This window comes from Protopterus annectens, chromosome 14.part0 (assembly GCF_019279795.1).
Source record: "Protopterus annectens isolate FY-2018-M chromosome 14.part0, PAN1.0, whole genome shotgun sequence".
In the NCBI taxonomy this organism is placed as follows: Eukaryota; Metazoa; Chordata; order Ceratodontiformes; family Protopteridae; genus Protopterus; species Protopterus annectens.
This window is the reverse complement of record NC_056748.1, coordinates 597,686,760-597,699,871: the sequence shown is the minus strand read 5'-3', so window position 1 is coordinate 597,699,871 and position 13,112 is coordinate 597,686,760.

Here is a 13,112-nt window from a genome sequence, read left to right as displayed (position 1 = left end):
ACTGTTGAAGGAAAAACATTGTAAATAAGTTTAATGTTCTTAACATTTCAGTATGGAAAGGTTTGTAAAGAGTTCAAGAGATATAATGAAAAGTATAGTTGAGAAGTAAGTTGTAAAATTATGCAGGGGAGATATTAGTATTATATAGAAGGATAGTGTTAATAGCATTTGAGTGCGAGATCAGGGTATAGGATTACTTCTGTCTATGATTCTGTTTCCAAATTAGTGTATCTGGAAAGTTTATTACTTAGGTATGCAGGGAATGCATGTGAGGGGTGGGTCGGTTAGAAAAATGGAAAGATGAGCAGTGAGGTTTAAGAGGGTGTGAAGGGGGGTGTTGATTCAAATGTAGGAGGAAAACTTGTTGAGAGTATATTGATTCAAGTACAGGAGGCAAAAAGATATAATTAGGTAATAAGAAGTTTATGCTTTCAATGGGGGACATGATAACATGATCATGTCTAGAACTGGGTAAGGTATTGTTTGAGACAGATTTTATAGCTTGGAAGTTTGTTAGTCATTTTCTGCTGGTGTAGAGATGGTGTTCCAGAGTTTGGAGATGTAACAGGAGTATAGTGAGCTCCCTGATGAATTATTTGCTTTGCTTTATTATTAATTAGTAGAAATGTATCACCAGAAAAGAGGTCTCTTGTGGGGGTGTAGGGCAATAGCATATTTTTTAATGCAGGGCATTTTCAGGATAATATATCAGTTTGTATGTCATAACTAGATGAAACTTGGTATGGTAGCTGTTAAGCTCTAGCCAGTTTAGCCTAGCGGTGGTAGATTCAATGTGCAGTATTGGTAGTAAATTTAGCTATTTTGCTGTAACAGGAGGCTAGTTTGGATTTTAGTGTAAAGCTTAGGTTTATAAGGATATGTGAGGCATATAAGAGGGTTCGAAGCAAATATGACGAGGCTAGGGTTTTGTTGCTGGAACTGTAAGAAAATGTTTAGCCCTGTAAAGTGATCCAAGCTTATGATGTTTTTCCTTTCACTTGTTTGGAGAATATGCAGATAAATTTAAGATTTTCATCTATTACAATGTTCAGTACTTTGTATGTGGTACTACCTCAATTTTAGTATTATTTGCAGATGTAACAAAGAAAGATTGTTTTGGATTCAGATAATCTTTTTGGGCGAAGCACATCAGTTTTGTTTTATTGAGACTGAGGAGCAGGTTTGAATTTTTCAGCCGGGTTTCAACTGAAGAAAAAGACATTTGCGTGATTTCTTGGAGTTTGAATTTTGTGGGAGCTGTACATATTACTGTCGAATCATCTGTGTATTATACTATATTTGTTTGGTCTATGGCAGTGTAAAGCTTGTTTATAAAAATGTTGAAGAGAAGGGGTCCTAGTATAGAGCCCTGAGGGACACCTATGGTAACTGGAAGGGAGAGAGGAGGAGACGTCCTGTTGCCATTTGACTGCCTGTTGCCTTCCAGACAGATAAATAAAGAATGATGTAGGAGAGGATGAGAGAGATTTATAGAAGAGAGTTTAGTGAGTAAATGTTGGTGTGATACAGTGTGAAAAGATTTGGATAAGTCTAAGAATACAACTAACATTAGTTTACTATTATTCCTATGCTGGTTTACAGTGTTAATGAAGTGAAGGAGGGCAGTGGTTGTACTGTGGTGGGGTCTGAAACCATGTTGTGATTCAGAGAGCAGATTATTTGAATTTAGGTGTAGAGGCTTAGCATGAATACATTTTTCAAGTATTTTTGATGGGGGGAGATGATTAAGATGAACCTGTAGTTATTAATCTCTGTTGATGTGACATCTTTGTGTAAATACATAATATAAGATTTTTTTCCTTATAGAAATAACATATTTTTCGAGTATAGTCTGTTTAGAGACTTGAAAAGCAATTACATTTACAGCCATTTTTAAATAGTCTGAGGGAAGTTGGCCAGCAGCTAGAATGGTTGGCTTTAGCTCATATAGGAGTCTTTTTAATGGTGGAGATAAGTATTGAGCCGAAGTTAAACAGCTGCGGATATTTAACTGAGGCAGCAGGTACTGAGAGGATAGTGGAGATATTAATGTTTAATGTTATACAGTATTGCTTTATAAAATAGTTGTTAAACTCTGTGGAAATTGAATCAGTAGTATTGTTGAAAGTATGGTGCAGCGGTTAGCGTTGCTGCCTCACAGCAAGAGGTTCTCTGGTTCGATCCTCGCCTGGGGTGCCTTCTGTGCAGAGTCTGCATGTCCTCCCTGTGGTCACATGGGTTTCCTACAGGTGCTCCGGTTTCCTCCCACATCCCAAAGACATGCTGTAGGTGGACTGGATACTTTAAATTGGCCCTAGGCATGAGTGCATGCGTGTGTGTGTCTTCCGTGGAAGGTTGGGCACTGGGCTGGCAATTCAACACCGTAAATCTCCACTGCCAATCATGAACAGACAGGTGATCCACTGTGGTGACCCCTAACTGGGAAAAAGCCAAAAGAAGACGTATTGCTGAAAGTATGAGTGGGGGGTGGGAGCGGTAGTTTGGCCTAGATGAAAATGTTTGGTTATGAATGCACAATCATTTGTGCTGCCCCATCCATCCCAACTCTTTTAAAACTAACTCAAGATGCCTTCTCTACCACAGAACAATGGATGAAAGACAACCATCTAGCACTCAATGCTGCTAAAACTAAACTTATGATTTTTACCTCCTCTAAAACTAAGAATTTCAATCGAAATTTATTCTCCATCACCAGCCAAAATACAACACCTCTTGAGCTGGTATCTGAAACCAAACTACTAGGAGTTCAAATTGATGACAGGCTCAAATTCAACTCCCATCTACTACTAAACATAAAAAACCCACCAAAAACTTGGTTTACTCTACAGACACAATCGGTTCCTCACCTCAACTACTAAACTTACTCTCTCTACTACATTTCGCTTACCATCCCTTCTCTATGGAGCCCCTCTTCTAACAAACCTACAATCATCTCTCAAAACCAAACTGTCCTCTTGTTACAATAAAATCGCCAGATTCGCCACTAGCAACAAATCATCAACCCATCACTATGAATCTCTCCACAAACTCAACTGGCTAGAGCTACCAAACTACCTCTCCTACACTCAGCTCACCTATGCTCATAAACTCATTTTCCAGCCATCCCTCTGTCCCTCCCTCTCCACTACCTTTAAAATGCACCACACACAAAGACTTCTCAGATCAAACAATCAAAACCTTATAGAAGTTTACAGACCCCTCCACCCCCCAGGACAATACCTCCTGTCACACTCTCTAGCACGCTTATGGAACTCCCTTCCCCCCTCCATTCGTACCATTACTAGCCTCCCATCCTTTAAAAAATCACTCCACTCTCATCTAACTTCCACATGGGAATGCTCCTACTCCCATCCCTCATAACCTACACTTTACTTCAACACTCTTTCCCTTCCTTCTCTCACAACCCAGGTAACAAATTCTAGCTTGCTTCTATTATACAACTCCTTACTGGTATCTAGCAATTCCCTACCTACTGTATCTAACTACCTATCCTCAATCCTACTAGAGAAAAAAAAAATAATACTTTTGACATTATTAACTTTGATTGAAATACTTTTGATCAGTCTGTTTTACCTCTGTAGTTTTCATGCATTCTATGTGTGTATATTAATCTTAGTTTGTTTACCTCTGTAATCTTCATGCAATCTATGCGTGTATATTAATCTTAGTTTGTTTACCTCTGTAATCTTCATGCAATCTATGCGTGTATATTAATCTTAGTTTGTTTACCTCTGTAATCTTCATGCAATCTATGCGTGTATATTAATCTTAGTTTGTTTACCTCTGTAATCTTCATGCAATCTATGTGTGTATATTAATCTTAGTTTGTTTACCTCTGTAATCTTCATGCAATCTGTGTGTATATTAACCTTTGTGTAATCTGTATGAGGAGCTTTTCTCCCCAGGACTCCATTGAAAACGGGTTATTCTGGCCCAATGGACTATCCTGGTTAAACAACTGCAAATAAAATAAAAATAAAAATAAAATGTCCAGAAGAGTTTTGGTGGATGCTATAACAGGTTTGCTTCTCACATTTGATTTGGTATTTTGTCTCTGACCTTTGATGCCTGTAAAATTTAAATATATTTTGCATTATATTTTTGTATCACTCTTTCCAGGCTTTGTCACAATGTATCATTAATTTCTTAGTTTCATTTGTCAAGGTGCAGGATTGGATTTGACTCTTGATATGTATTAAGGCAAGGTTATTGAGAATGTTTAGGAATATCTTGTTGTAGTATGTGACAGCAAAGTGTAAGGGCATATATTTTAGTATTTTCCAGTTATAGTCTAATAAAGTTTTGATAAAGGTGTCTTTGTCAAAATTTGTTGAGTTATGGACTTAGTTTCAAGTTATGTTTATCTTGGATATTGCAACTTCTGATTGTGTAAATAGGTAGATGGTCACTTAGGCTACTGGCTGTCCTAATTTTGTCGGGTCTGTTAGTAAGAATCCAGTCTAAGGTTGATTACCTAACAGTGCTTTTGTGTTTTAGTTTTATTGGATTTTGTATTTTAGCATATGTAAGTTTAAGATACCTATAACTGAAAAAGTCTAAGAAAGTCTAAGAACGTTTTTGGTAGTGTGGGGGTGCTGTGATGAGAGATAGACTTGGTAAATGTTGGAGTAGTGTGTGTTTGTAAGATGTTTAATTATATTTAGTGGGGTGATATGGTAGTTGGCAAAGAGTGCTAATATGTCGAGGAGGCACACTTGTAGTCATTTTGATGACATGTAAGATAGATTTTGCTGCTGATATTACTTTGCACTATAAAATGTTGATAGGACAAGAGTGGTTGTAGCTACAGCAGTATGACATTTAAGGACACGCTGGATTGCAGGGGTTTATGTTCAGCTACTGAAAAGGATCAAACTTGAATGGCTAAATTTCAAACAAGGTATAGGGAAATGGAAATTTAGCAAACAACAAGAACATCGAAAATAAATGCATCAAATGGCCACAGTCAGACAACATGGCAAACACAACCAACTTATGTGGGGGCTGTGCCCCCCCACACCCCTTAACAATATATACCAACTCCAATATCACCCTACAGTGGGGAATAGGACAAATTTACAAGGTTTCCCTTCATTTACCTTATGCATCACATTACATCCTAATTGTTGGCCAACTATGGCCATTCAATGCATTTATTTTCGATGTTCTCGTTGCTCACTATTTTTCCATTTCGTTGTGTCCTGTTAGAAATTTAGCTGTTTGAGGTTTATACTTTTCAGCAGCTGAACATAAACCCGGGTTGCAGCACTTTAAGTGAATGGATTAGAGATGCTAATTGTAGAGCAACTGCTATTGGGTTATGTTTGGATGCAATGATAGGTTGGGAGAAGTGTAGGGGTGGAGTTAAGATAGTTTAAACGTAGAGTAGGAGGGGTAGGTAGGAATAGGGGGATGGGTAGGGGAGCAGAGTGAGCCTGGGTGTAGCAAGGGCAAACAGAGAGGGGTCCACAGTGCAACAGTGTTGAGAAAAAAACAATCATCTGAGCCTTGGCTATGACATAAGCTAAAAAGTTTCCAGAGAAAGTAAACTATGTTATTTATTTATTTTTATTTTATTTTTATTTTACATGTGTTCACTGGGAAAGTCCAACTGGAACAAGGTCCATTTACACTGGAGGCCCGGGGAGAAAAGCTCCATAACATAATGGTACAAATACAACAAATAACAAAAAAATTTTTGTACAGAGGCATATATACAATCAAAGCTACATGTCTTTATATGAAAACACAATCCACGAATGACAGAAAATTTCTATACAGTGGCATATATACAGTTTAGGAGACCGGTGATCAGTGAAAACCAGAATCTGAGAAGGAAAATGAGAATTACAGGGAGCAGTACCAGAAGACTAAGCAGAGATTTACGTATGTGATTAGGTAGTTAGTGTATTATTTCCTGGATATAACTGAAAAGGGAGAAAAGGAGGAAGTAGTTTGAAAATGAAAGCAAGGCAAGTACCTGCCCTGCTTGAATGGGGGAAGGTAAGAAGCTATGTATTGACTATTACTCTGGACTCCACAAAAACATGCAAAACTTATTGTCTTTTATTAAGGGCTGTAATATTTACCAGTAGTATAGAGAGCTGAAGTGCTGTTGGAGCTGGTTCTATGGAACCACATCCTCTAGTAGAGAATATGCACCATACAGCTAACTAATTCAGGTGAATATAAATGAACACTCAGCTGTCCATATACTCAAGACTCTACAAGCTGTAACTCATAGCTTATTTTAACTTTGCTGGATTGAACAGGCATATCTGCTTTTACTGTACACATTTGGCCCTTTGAAGAATGAATTTCAGGTTTGGGTGTCAGTTGCTAGATAGTGTTAACTCTGATGCAGCCTGTGCCGTGTATTATCTGGGGCTGGCTTGGCCAGGGTTTTCACAATAGTAGCAGAGATCGCAGAAAAGGATAAGAACAATTTATTAACTCAAATGATAATCAAAGTTAGGGTATGCTGATTGCTATGTTTGAAGAATTCAGTGTAAATTAAAAAATAAATAAATAAAAAATAATTACTCCCTTCTAGACTGATTGATCACAAACACCCCCAACAAAATAACAACACCTCCACTCCCACAATCCTATCCCCCTTACTCAGTGAGCACTGCCAAATAGCATACATACATAATCAAAAACTCTTCTCCACACCAAACACCTAGCAAAGTAACCTTCAGACTCAAATTGCACAGTGTCTTCTCTAAACTCCAAACTGCCCTCACATAATTTGACTGGACAGGTGTTCTATCCACCCAAGAACTAAAACTAGATAGGTGGATAGAATAGTTGTCCAGTCAACTCTCTTATGTTAATACTTCTCAATACAAAATAAAGTATTTCCTCTAATTTCCAGACTTCACAATCAAAACTAATACAAATGGTTAATCAGTGAATTAAAAGCATTGCTTAAAATTTAGGAATAAGACTTGGAAAGCATGGAACTAAGGCAACACAATAGAATCTAAAGACTGATTTACTAATCTCAAGAACATAGTTAAAAGGAACATTAGGAGAAACAAAGCTATGTACCTCCAGCACCATTAAACCAAACTTTTCATCCAACTAACAAAATTTTGGGCACAAGTAAATCACATAATCGGTGAATAAAATAAGTGCTCATATGCCAGCAACATGGATGCTGCCCTTAGATTATCACTCACGCCTGCAAATTTTCTTAGTGAATTCTCACAGCTTCATAGGCAGCCATCAATGCCTCCAAACACCCCATCCCCAGGTCCAAGCCCACCAGAAATTTCACCTCTCTTCTACTTTAATGCTGTCATTATAACAGGTGTAGAAAACACACCAGGATTTGATGATATGCAGTCACATTTAAAAAGGACTGTGCAGAAAACAAATATTCCCTAAAACATATCCATAGCCTATGATTCTGCTGCAAAATCTTCCCCAAAATATGGGAAGACGCTGTCAATAAACCAGTACCAAAAATTAACCCACAGAACCTGCACAGATTTTAGGTCCATAACAGTATTCCCACCTCTTGATAAAATGCTGAAAAAGTTAGCTTATGAATAACTTTATAATTATATCTTTACCCAAAAACCCCTGTTCCCCAACCGGCATATATTCTGGGCTAACAGAGGTACTATTTTATTTTATTTTATTTTATTTTATTCTATTTTATTCTATTTTACATTTGTTTACTACAGTAATATACTGATCATAACTGACCAATTGCAGGCACTGCCTGGGTGAAATAATTCTCAAAGAAAAAGTGTAGAAGAGAAGCAATAAGTAGTACATATCACAAACAAAAGAGAAAGTAACAATATATAACAAAACTGTGCAGTAGCAATTAATAGATGTATCAATAGGTTTACTTCAAAACATCGAAATCCCAGAATACCTAAGACAAACTCCTTGAGACAAAAGCATTGAAACCTCACTTAAGCAAATGACCGGATCATCAAATTCATTCCCAGGGTAAGTAACCACTTATCCCACAACTAACGAAATCAAAACCCTACCATCCCCCTACTAAATATACCAACTCTGAGATCGGACTACAACTGGGAAAAGGACAAAGTCCACCTTGTTGGTCAACAGGTTAATTACCATGGGAATGGATTCCACAATCCAGTTGTTTGCTGAAGTGAGGTTTTGATGCTTCTGTCTTGATGATTTGGTCTTCAATATTGTGTCTTTCAATGTTTTTAGGTAGACCCATATCAACTTAGTATGAGAGAAATGCACATTTTACAATTTTGAATGATAATATTTCTGGTTTAAATCATAGTGGAAATTCTGTGGGGTAATAAGAGTCAGGGCAGGGGAAGCTGAGGAGGTGAAGTTAAGGTGTATTCATAGCTGAGAGAAAATAAGGCTTGAGGTTCAGTTGCCCTTATATCATGTGGCCTTTTGTAAGGAAAGTACAATTGGATTTGTTGTTTAGGAATTTATTTAAGATTAGCTATACTCTAACAGCTATGTGGACAATGACTGATGACATCATAATGGAGACATATTTATAGATTTAACTAAAGCTTTCATCACAGTTGACCATTTGCTAATCCACACTGCTGTCTTAGCCAATGGTATAAAGATGAAAACTTCCCACTGATTCCTCGACTTTGTTTCCATCTCCAATTTCAGTGTAAAAATTGGCTCTTCTTCCTCAGGCAAAATACCCCTAGTCAAAGGATCGCTACAGTGTTTAGTACTCTCATCCCTTTCTGAAGCTATATCAACAAACTGCCATCAGATATTCCCTACCTTCCCGTCATTCTATTTACAGGCAACATGATGATCTACTGATCATGTTCATCCATTAATCTCAAACAAACGCGATTGCACCATCTTCATTCCTCTCCAATGACTTGCTTCAAGAAAACTGCTATAAAACCCTAATAAAACAAAAGTCATTCTATTTACAACTTGACAAAAACTCAGATCCTCTCTATTTAACTTCATCATTCATGACCACAGTCAATGCCCCCTTGTATCCATCACATCATTTAAATATATTGTTCTCTGCTTAAATCGGAATCTAAATTTTCAACTGCACAATTATAACATCAAATCAAAAATACAGCATTTGTTCTGAGCTTTGAGGATCTTATACTTTTTATTACAAACAGGAAGAGAGGACATAGGAAAAGAAATTCTCATGGCAAAGCTTGAATATTCTTACACAATAATAGCTGAAACCAGAAAGAAAAAAAATACTATACTATAAACAAGTGCAAATAGAATATGTTGTATAGAAACAGTAGAAAAATGTTAAGTAATTCCACAGAGAATAACAAATGCAAAAATAGCTGCATCCTGACATACACTTTGGATTATCACAGTATCAAAAATATTATTGAAGAAAACTGGGACATTGTCACAGGAAACCCTTTTCTAATTAACATCTTAGGTGAAGCCCCATCATTTGTTTATAGGAAGGCCAGGAACATTAGAAGTTTTGTTGAATTTAAACCTAGACCATGTGAGAAAAGCACTAAAAGATGAGAAACTAATTGTACATTTTGTATATTTATACAGCAAGGTGATAGTTTTTATTGCCCTTATTTAAAGAAGATCATTAAAACCAGTGCAGGGGGTGACTGTAACACTAAAAAAGTAATTTACAGGGCACAGTGCAGTGAATGTGATGCATTCTATGTGGGCAAGACTGTAAATAAACTCAAGCGTAGGATTTCGTGTCATCTGTCAGAAATCCGCTCTGGATGTAAAAATAATACACTAGCCAAACACCTTTCTCTTCATAAAAGACACACAGGTTTTAAGTTCCAAATCCTGGATCATATAGACATGGGCGATCTTGAAGGAGACATCCCAAATATTCTTGAGAAACATGAACTCATGTGGCAATTAAAGCTGGACTCTTTTAGGAAGCCTGGACTAAACTACTACTGTTCAATTAAAAGTGCACTGGAACTTAGAAAATTGCCACATTGTTTACATAACTAATTGTATTTTATTTTATTTTATTCTACAAATTGATTTTAAATCAGTTGAAATTTAAGTGTATATTTTGTTTCCATCAAAATACATACATTTTTTCTTATTTTTATTTTTTTCTGGTTGTTTTTTCCACTTTATTCAAAATGATGTGTAATAACAATACTAACTAATTATACAGTTATATAGGTTTTTAGGATTCTTGTACACAGACCCGAAGAAGTCTAGAAGGACGAAAGTGATCTTTGTTAACAATAGGTTATGAAAATAGAAATTGATTTTTACATGCAAAATGTATATGTATATATTTATATATATATATTTTTTTGATTGCCAAATGAACTAAGGTTGATATATTTCCAGCCATGTAGTATATTGTCTTGGACAAAATCACAGACTTAATAATCTACTTAATAATTTGGTTAAATAAGAGGTACCACATCATTATAAATTGTATTTAAAGTACATAAGGGTTATATATTATTATGACAGGTACTAGGTAGGGTAGGACCAGCTGGAATGTCACACTGATGGGGGAAGGGATGTGAATTTAACATGTGTACCAATAACACTTTGTTTTATAGCACAATAAACCACTCCCATGCCTGATAAAAAGTATATATATATATATATATATATATATATATATATTTAGAAAGCTTGTGAGGAAATTATTACTCTATTTTTGTTTTACTTGGATCGCTTGTCTGTGTACTTAATAAAGGATTTTCGACTGGAAACAGACTGCCTGCCTTGCTTGGATTACTTTCGAATACTTAGTAATGCTGTACAATTATATATTTTCTATTATTACGTTTTGTTTTGACTTAAGACGAGTTTATGTTCGCTACTTCTACTACTATTGTCTGATCTGATTAATATACAGTGATTAACTAGAAATATATGGACTGAAAATCTTCCACACAGAGAAGTTTCTTACACTGTTTTGTTTTAAAATACTTGTATCCTATTTTTTTCATAAGCATTATAAATATCTCCTTACCAATTTATGTTTATTGATAATTAGTATATTTATTTATTTATTGATATTTGATTACCAGGAAAGTCACACTGGGTAGGAGTCCATTTTCAACTGAGGCTGAGATCGAAAAGCTAAAAAGTATTACAAAACATTTTAAGAAAATTTATTTTACAGTCTTCAAAAATAATACAAAAATACATCTACAGTTTAAATAATTTTACCAATTTTTAATTAGACATAATATGAAAATATCGGTTAAGAATAGATACAAATTATAAGACAATGATTTAAATTTTTCAGAAATTTTAGCCAGTTTATGTAGAAATTAGAGGTAAGTTAGTATATTACAAACAGGAATTGCAATATTAAGTGCGAGCAAAGCAGGCTTATGCTATATTTAGAGAGAAAGATGGGGGGGATTGATAGAAGTAAGGAAGTAATTGAAGAAGGGAAATTAAGGCGGTATAAGGTATGAATACATATTTGTTCTCATTTAGATATTTTATCCTGGGTTTGAGAAAGAACAGACACCTTTTGGTTTGGAAGTCTTTCAGAATTGTTTTGAAGGATGGGAAGGAAGGAGGGTATTGACCTGATGGATGCAGATAAGGAGGTTCAGGCCTTAGCATCATGGTAAGAGTTTAGACAATGCCCAGCAGATTTAATAGGTTTGTAGACAGACAGGTGTGGAGCTATGTATATGTTAGTTGATGCGGTATCACTGCAAATACCTCTTTTTAACTGTATTATATGAACATCCTCAGCTTGATCTTAATTGCATTTAAAATGCTTTGAAAATTTATTTTCCTGTCATTATTCTGAGATTGCCCACCTGGGATCAGCCAGTCAAGAAATTTAAATAAAATAAAATAAAATAAAATAAAATAAATAAATTATCTGTAGAAATGTACGTCAATTGTTTTAACATTGTATAATTTCTATGATTGTGTGCTAATCTGTTAAATGTATTCTTAAATTGCAGTTATATAACCCTTAACATTCTGTAGACACTTGCTGTCTGAATTGTAACTCCATATAATCATTGTACGACTTTTATGTTCACAAACTCTCTTCTGTACTGTTTCATGAGTGCCTGGGTTATGGCTGAAAACAATCCCATAACCAGTTCACCTTCTCAGTTAACAAATCAGTAAATAAAAGTTTAAGTAAAATATCATGCTATCTTTTGAACTCACAGTTTAGTTCCAAGAAATACTCACAAATTACAGACAAATTTGTAGATCTTTGGGACATATAAGCATTCCACAAACTACAGGATACTAGTGTCAAAAGAAAAAAGACCCATATTAAGCTACATCAACACATACTACCTGTAAATGACATTATTAGCCAGGGAAAATAAAACACATAAATAAATATATACATACATAAATGCACACACACACAAAAATAATAAAGCAAATCTCAGTCTAAAAAAAAGAACTTCTAAACCACCTGCTAAACCATCCCCTAAAATAATAGGTTCATAGGTTCATACTAGGCTATCTGCCCTATGGCATTTATAAGCCTAGCCAGAGTGTGTTTGGCTTTCGCCACCCATTTTAAATTAATTTTGCTATGTCCTTTTTCAAGGTTAGTATACTGTGCCTCTGTCTAACAGTGACACAGAAGTGATACCTGGGGTAAACCTACGATCTCCCATCCACTTATCAAGATTCCTCTTGAAGACAGTCAATGAGGGACTCTGCCTAACCTGGACTAGGATTTTATTCCAGAGTGAAGGGAGCCTCTGGGTTATGAATCTGTCCCTCCAGCATGTCCTATTTATTTCAGTGCTGAGGTTCAAGTCTCTCGAGCACATAGCTCGATGGGATTTGGATTTTCTGAGGTGCAGCATGTCCATTAATTCTGAGTTGGACATGGCTTTATACGTCAGGCACAGATCGCCTCTGAGCAGGCAGTATGCCACTGAGTAGAGCTGGAATTTCTTTAACCGGGCAGCATATGGCATCTGTTTGAGCCCTTTGATCCTCGTGGTGAGGTACCTTTGGGGTCTTTCCAGTTGCTGCAGGTGTCTGGTAAGGTACATCCCAAAAGGGGCATTGTACTTAATTATGGGCCTGATGAGGGATGAGTAAAGAGGCACGATGACCTCCCCTGATCTAGATGTGAATCCCTTCATGATTAGGTGGGCTAT